The sequence below is a fragment of the Leuciscus leuciscus genome (genome assembly GCF_965113295.1).
Source record: "Leuciscus leuciscus genome assembly, chromosome: 14".
NCBI classification, from domain to species: domain Eukaryota; kingdom Metazoa; phylum Chordata; class Actinopteri; order Cypriniformes; family Leuciscidae; genus Leuciscus; species Leuciscus leuciscus.
Genome location: NC_138738.1, coordinates 37085753 through 37093137, shown reverse-complemented (window position 1 = coordinate 37093137; position 7385 = coordinate 37085753). Strand labels below are relative to the sequence as shown.

The 7385-nt window shown below is 38.8% G+C and overlaps 1 protein-coding gene across 1 annotated transcript in view; it reads right to left on the bottom strand.

Moving 5' to 3' along the window:
* Window positions 1-1713: 1713 nt before the first annotated feature.
* The window catches only part of LOC309473910 (uncharacterized protein), a 59298-nt gene continuing 53626 nt past the window's right edge, over window positions 1714-7385 (bottom strand). The window contains exon 14 of the mRNA XM_082136171.1: window positions 1714-1944. The gene's annotated coding sequence lies outside the window, so the exon portion shown is untranslated. The remainder of the gene's footprint in view (window positions 1945-7385) is intronic.

Sequence of the window (7385 nt, the reverse complement as noted above, 5' to 3'; positions counted from 1 at the left end):
CACTGCTGGGTGTTAGATTTTTTAGAGTCACTTATTTGCTTTAAAAAGTCTTTTAAAAATGTCAATGACGTCATACACATCGTACGACCAGAGATACTGCTTTACGGCAATCCTTCAGTCGCTTTGGTGCTTTCGCGCTCTGCACTTTCTTTTCTCTCGAGGCATCGACAACACAGCTGACACAGTTAAATACACGTGCTAGAAGAGTTTTTGTTTTGTTTGTTTCTGGTCCCGCTTCGGATGCCACGATGCCATCAAGCGGTATCTCTGGTCGTATTCAGTCCTTCACTGACCAATCAGCGTTCATTAGCAGAATGCTAGCGTGTTATGGGCAACAACAACTCAACCTGTAAGGAATCGAAAGGACATAAGTACTAGTTCATTCAATTTTCGACCTATAACCCATGTTGAACTTGCAAAACCTACAATAAAATCTGAGATTTCTCAACGGCAATCGGGTGAAAGAGACAAATTTAGCCGTCTAGCCCCATAGACTCCCATTCAGTCTGCACTCGCCCGCGATCACCTCCAGTGGAATTCTAGTGGAACTGCAACCAAGATCGATACAATGGGGCTAATAGGAAGTGCAAAGGCTCTCCGTAGACCGTAGCTCTCATGAATCACTAAGGCTTTCCCATAGACAGTATAAGAAGTGGACGGAGCTATCTCATTGGAACTCAATTGAGACAAGTGAAGCCCATTTTTAGCGATTTTTTAGGACTTCCGTTCCTGACGCGCAGACTCAAACCGAGCTTGACGACGTAGATGTGACGTGAGCAACCCGTCTGTCTTCTAGTGGCTGTGGCATGAGAAATCTGAATCATTCCCTTCCGAATCTTGCAGAGACGGAGAGTGTGAGTAGGAGGTATCCACGAGCTAGGAGCAAGAGAAACTTTTGCTAGGTATTCTGATGAATTATTTTGTCATTTTGCCTCCACGCCTCCCCGATTGCCCGCGAGCTTCTCCTCCTGTCCATACGGTAATCTCTCTACTGTGCGACAGAGAGTCGCGTGGTTTTGACGCAATCGTTAGCCTACTTTTACAAAAACTGTTTCTACGGGGCCATAACATAAGCTACAAGGTAATGGAGCATTTTATACATTGTCGTGTTTCTTTAGAAATAAATAATGGACAAATGGAGTCTTTAAACGCCTCAGATGTGAAGTTATTCGCTGTCAAAGTGACGCCAAAATGAATGGGAGTCAATGGGATGCTAACAGCAGGTGAAGTTCTGCTACAAGATGGTTGCACGCGGCCGGCTTCAACTTCCGGTCGACTTCCTTCCCGCTTGGGCTTTCCCCTGACTGTTCCGGGAAAAGATTCAAAGCTTCGAGAGTGTCGAGAACAGCGCCATCTGGTGCTTAATTAAAATAAAGCAGCCAGAAGCCTGTGTTAGAAGCTCTGGCAGATGAAGCAACCACAACACACTCCATAGTTTCAATGTTATGTGTACAAATAAAAGCCTTACATGTTTTGGTTTGATTTGTTCATTAAATAAATAAATGTTCCCATTAAAGTGTGACAATAAAATATAAATAAGCTTATATGATTCAATAAGATTTAATGTAGGCTTTCTCTCTCTCTCTCTACACACATGCACACACACATAATGAATATGGACATTGTCTGATAGGATCATCTGTTATTAAATGTGCTTATGACACTTGTTACTGATAGTGCTTATGTAACTGTAGGAATGACAGAAAGGTGATAAAGTTTTTAATTATTTTTATTAAGAAATAAAAGTTGTTTCACAGTGTTGGGGCTGAGTCTATTTCCACTCTTAGACAGTACTTCCACCAGCCTTAGAGAACACTCTTTCACATGGTACAGAGGAGGCCGGGGTACAAAGAAACTGTAATGCCAATGTATAAAGGTGGGGGTAGACTTGTTTCTGCATTCTCCAGTATTCAAGTGGATCTTCAGCTCTCTGTATGTTTGTCTCTGTAAGTCACCAAAAGTGCAAAGATTTTACAAAAACAGAAAGACACAACAACAACAACAAAACATAATAGCCTAAGTAGTGAAAAATAGATTTTGGTTATTTAAATGTAATATATTGATTAACTTTCAAAGTACAGCACTCTCCTCACAAACCCATCAACCAGACTGAGGCAACAATGACTCCTTAAATACGATCTGGAGTTCGAGCCTTCTGACCTATGCTTCTGACACCCAAAGCGAAACGCGCACGTGATTGGACAGAAAGTGAGGCTTCGTTTGTCGTCGATCACGTGACTCTAGTAAACCAATACACACCCCTATACGAGGCTTCACTAGTGCTTGTGTGATACGCGCATCGAAGCTTCAGTGTCATACGTAACATCACTACTGGATGAGCTTCTGCAAGCATATGGAGAGTATGAACACATATTATTATTATTTTTCAAATATCGGCTGCAGCAGTGAAGGACAGAGAGTTAGCTAGGGAGAAAATAGCTGCTCAATGCGTAAGTTTACATTTTAATTACTGTTATACAGTGATGGGTGTAATTAATTACCAAGTAATCTAAATACTGTCATTTAATTAAAGGGATTACTCTTAATTCTTCTGTAATTTAAAGTAAAATCTGATGTAATTGCATTAGACTATAGAACAATTCTGTATATTTAACACATTTTTCAAAGGTATATTTTTAATGTAACCTTCTCCCTCTACACACTTTGGTCAATTCAAGAAAAGTTAATGCAATTGTATATTAATTTGAAAGCATTAAAAGTGCAAATTCTTGTCTCCTTGTATTGTTCAAGTGGTTGAGGTTGATATGGGATTTAGTAATTAGTATTAAGTATACCAATACTTTCTAAAGATAGTCATTATTACATTAATCTGATAACACTGTTGAAGATGTAATTTGTAGTTAGTAATTAATAACTATTTTAGAGTAACTTACCCAACTGTTATAATATCAGAGGTGAAACTGGAAGAACAGAATGTTATTCAACCTAATTTTAATTTTCATGTAGGTGCAATCCTGCAGGTGTTAAAAGAACATGGCAGCAGCTGAAAATTAAATATAAAAACATAATTCAATCAGGTAAGGCTTGAGCATATCATGGGTGTAGGCTACCTGACTTTACAAACATTTGACATATTAAATAACTAAATATCATCCAGTGTCTAGCAGTGCAGCAGCATTTTTGGCTGAGGGAATTCCTGGAGGGACTTCATCAGAGCCAATCACTCCCGAAGATCCAAGGGCCTTCATAACATGTAAGAGGTTTACATGTGTGTTATTTCTTATATAGGCTATTTTTGATATTTCCATTTATTTTACTTTGGGTTGGGTTTTTTGTTGGTCCCGATGGTAATATCTGTCTTTTGGAGCCTCCTGTCCCAACAGAACCTGCAGGCAGTTGTATTAGCCTACTCAATACACCAGAAATTATTACAAATAGTGTTATAAAGTGTACTCAACCAAATGCTCATCTTCACAGGACGATGGGGATAAAGAGTTTCTGCTGCCACAGAAAGGCCTACAGAGGTAATGTTAATATTATGTGTCTACACATCAAACAATCTACACATTCACATTTCTTCACATTTTTATGTGGAGTAGCCTATAGAATCTAAGTTTAAATCTAAGTATAAACGGGTATTCTCATCTCTCCCCCAGAGTGTGGAAGAACAGCAGGAGGACGGTCCAGCAACTTCTGGTGCACAGATGAACACAGTTCAGTGATTTTCTGTAAATGCCACAGTTTAATTCTGTAGAATTTGTTTAGAACTATATTATGTAACTCTAATCTACTACTGTATTTTCAGTTGGCAGTAGGGGTGGGCGATATGGCAAAAATATCATATCACGATTTTTTTCAGGAAAATCACGATTCACGATTTTATCACGATTCTTTTTTATGTTGGTTTTACTATTTTGTGACTGAGCATTACAGCCAAACTAATGTCCATATTTTAAAAACAAAGCCTTAGGTAACAAAATATAAAAAAAAAAAAAATGGCAGACGGGGCAAAGATAAAAATATTTGTCATTATTTTCTTTGTTATTAAATATTAAGATTAAGACACACATTACACATACACAACTTAATATACAAATTAAACAAACAGGTTCCGGTTCCGGTCTCGACCTCGATGGCAGCTTAGGAAGCGTGCTCCTCCGATAAGATTTTAAAAACGTTACCTGCCGGGTATTAAGACCAACTACGAACAACTAGAACTGATTGAAAAGGCAGGGCATGATGGAAACGTGAGAGAGAAGCAGAAAAAAATGCTCCAGAAAAGCCAGACACCGAAGATGACATACAAAGCCACGACAGCTATGCTAATGCTAAAGATGGCGCCGGGAGACCAAAAGTTAATGAAAAAGCCAAAGTCAATTTGGAAATGATTCTGCAAGAAATACAAGATTTCAGGCACGAAAACAAACAACACCTGGACGTCATCAGAGAAGATATCAACAACGCAAATCAGAGAATTGAAGAAGCCGAAGACCGCATTAGTGCAACGGAAGCAAAGCTAGAGACGATGGAGCTAATCATGAGAAAAGTGCTCAAAACCCAGTCCCAAAATGACCAAAAGCTTATTGACCAAGAAGCCAGGGCGCGGAGGAGAAATCTAAGGATATTCAACGTACCGGAAAACGAAGAACAAGGCAGCACAGTGACAGTTTTTCTGGAAAAGTTCCTCAGAGAGAAGTTAAACCTCCCCGACTCCCTTGAACTCAACATTGAGAGGGCGCATCGAGCCCTAGCGCCAAAACCAGCAGACGGTGAAAAACCCAGGTCAATTGTAGCACAATTTTTGCAATACCGAACAAAGGAAGAAATACTGAGAAAGGCATGGGAAAAGAAGGGAATCTACGTTAACACACAAAGAATCTACTTCGACCACGATTACCCGACTGCCATTCTCAACCGCCGCAAGGAATACAACGAAGCGAAAAGGATTCTGCGGGAGAAGAAAATTCGGTTTCAGACCCCGTACCCATTCAAGCTCCGTGTCTTCTACGAGGATGAGACGCGTGTCTACCACACGGCACATGAAGCAACAAAAGATATGCATGACCGAGGCTTCGCGGTGCGTGTGGTGCCCCCCCCAACGGGACCCGATGGAGCTGCTGGATGCTGAGCCCTGGCATGTTGCGGGCAGAAGAGAGAACGACCTCCGCGGACCGTCCGGCAGACAAGCTACGGTCATAGCCAAGCTCCAGGCTTTTAGAAGAGAACCTCCACATTGAAGAAAAACGGCGAAAAGTTTATCGTGTTTCCCAATGGACAATGGACATTTATTCTAAGCTGTCGGGGAGGGCCCTATTCTTACTACCATCTGAAAAGGACTTCCCTCCAAACTTCGGCCAAAACATTGGTCAGGTAAAGGACTGGTCACACACCTTTGCAATGGAACTCAAAGAGTTGCAATTTAACCAGTTTTCCACCTTATACTATTATTGTTCTAATGTGTTATGTTTAACCAGAGAGTACGGTAGCATAAATAATGTGTTTATTATTTTTAATAACAAGTAAATGGCATCTGAAAAGTTAAAAATAGCATCCTTCAATGTTAACGGAATACTAAACCCAATTAAACGTACAAAGATACTAACAAAGATGAGAAGGGAAAAAGTAGACATTATTTACTTACAAGAAACACATCTAAACGATTTAGAACACCAAAAGCTGACTAAATACGGTTATACTAGAATATACTTTTCTTCATACAGAGGTAAACATAAAAGAGGCGTGGCCATATTAATATCAAGCAAAGTGGTCTTTGAACAGAGTTATGAGCACAAAGATAAAGAGGGATGTGTTATACTGGTCAAGGGTACTATCAATGGAAATGTATATACGTTACTCAATGTTTATGCTCCACCCGGAAGTGATGGTTTGTTTTATACTAGTATTGTGGACTTGATTGTAAACCACTCTGAGGGAACCCTCGTCTGTGGAGGAGATTTCAATCTCCATCTCCAGCCTAACTTGGATGTTTCAAACCAGAAAAGTAATAATAATAAGGCAATAACTATAAAATTCCGCAAACTAATAAAGAATATAGGGCTAATAGATATCTGGAGGGAAATGTACCCAAATGCTAGGCAATATACCCACTTCTCTAATCCTCACTTGATATATACAAGGATAGATTATTTTTTCACTTTCAATAAAGATAGAACAAAAGTTGCTGAAGTCGACATCGGTACAATAGATTTAAGTGACCACGCACCGGTATACATGACAATAGATCTAGGTGAAAAACAAAGAAATACACTCTGGAGATTCATTACTAGCCTTCTTAATGATACTCAATTTAAAAAGAAAATGTCAGAAGATATTTTGAGATACATCAAAGAAAATGATAACGGGGAAACTTCTCCGCCAATCCTCTGGGACGCAGCCAAAGCGGTTCTGAGGGGTAGAATAATTGCAGTAGCCTCTGCAAAGAAGAGGCAAAAGCAGAAAAAATTACAGGAGTTACAAGACAATCTAAAATTGTTAGAGGATAGACATGCTCGAAATAATGATATGCAAATTTTACAAGAAATTAAAAGAATTAGAAATGAAATAAATGACCTGACTACACAAGATATAACAAAGAGAATGCTCTTTACTAAACAAAGATACTATGAAAGTGGCTCTAAATTTTCTAAATTATTAGCCTGGAAACTTAGGAAGCAACAAGCGGAGAGAGCAGTTTTCAAAATTCGAGACAATCAAACTAATACAATAGAAATTAAACAAGATAAAATACAATCAACTTTCGAATCTTTTTACAAAAAATTGTTTTCTAAAGTGACTCAGGATGAAGAGAGTGAAATCGACTCTTTCCTCGATACACTGAATCTTCCCGTGCTGACTGAAGAGCAAAACAACAAATTAGGAGCAGAAATAACCACAGTAGAAATACAAAATGCAATTAAGAGGCTAAAAAACAACAAGTCACCGGGTAGTGATGGGTTCAACTCAGAGTGGTACAAAGCTTTTAGACAGGAGCTCGCCCCCCTACTTTTAACCACATTTAACTGGACACTTAAAAAAACTCGGATTCCTCCAAGCTGGAAAGAAGCTATCATATCATTAATACCTAAAGAAGGAAAGGATAAACTTGAATGTGGGTCATATAGGCCTATTTCAATCCTCAATGTAGATTACCGTATTTACACCTCATTAATGTCTAAAAGAATGGAAAATATTCTGCCAAATCTCATAAATAATGACCAAACGGGCTTTATAAACAACCGACAAACTCAGGACAACATAAAACGAACCCTACATATAATGAATCATATACAAAAATACAAAGAGAAAGCAATGCTAATTAGTTTAGACGCCGAAAAGGCATTCAATTCAGTTAGTTGGTTTTATTTATTTAAAGTGTTGAAAAAATTTCAAATAAGTGATTTGGTAATAAATAACATCAAGGCTCT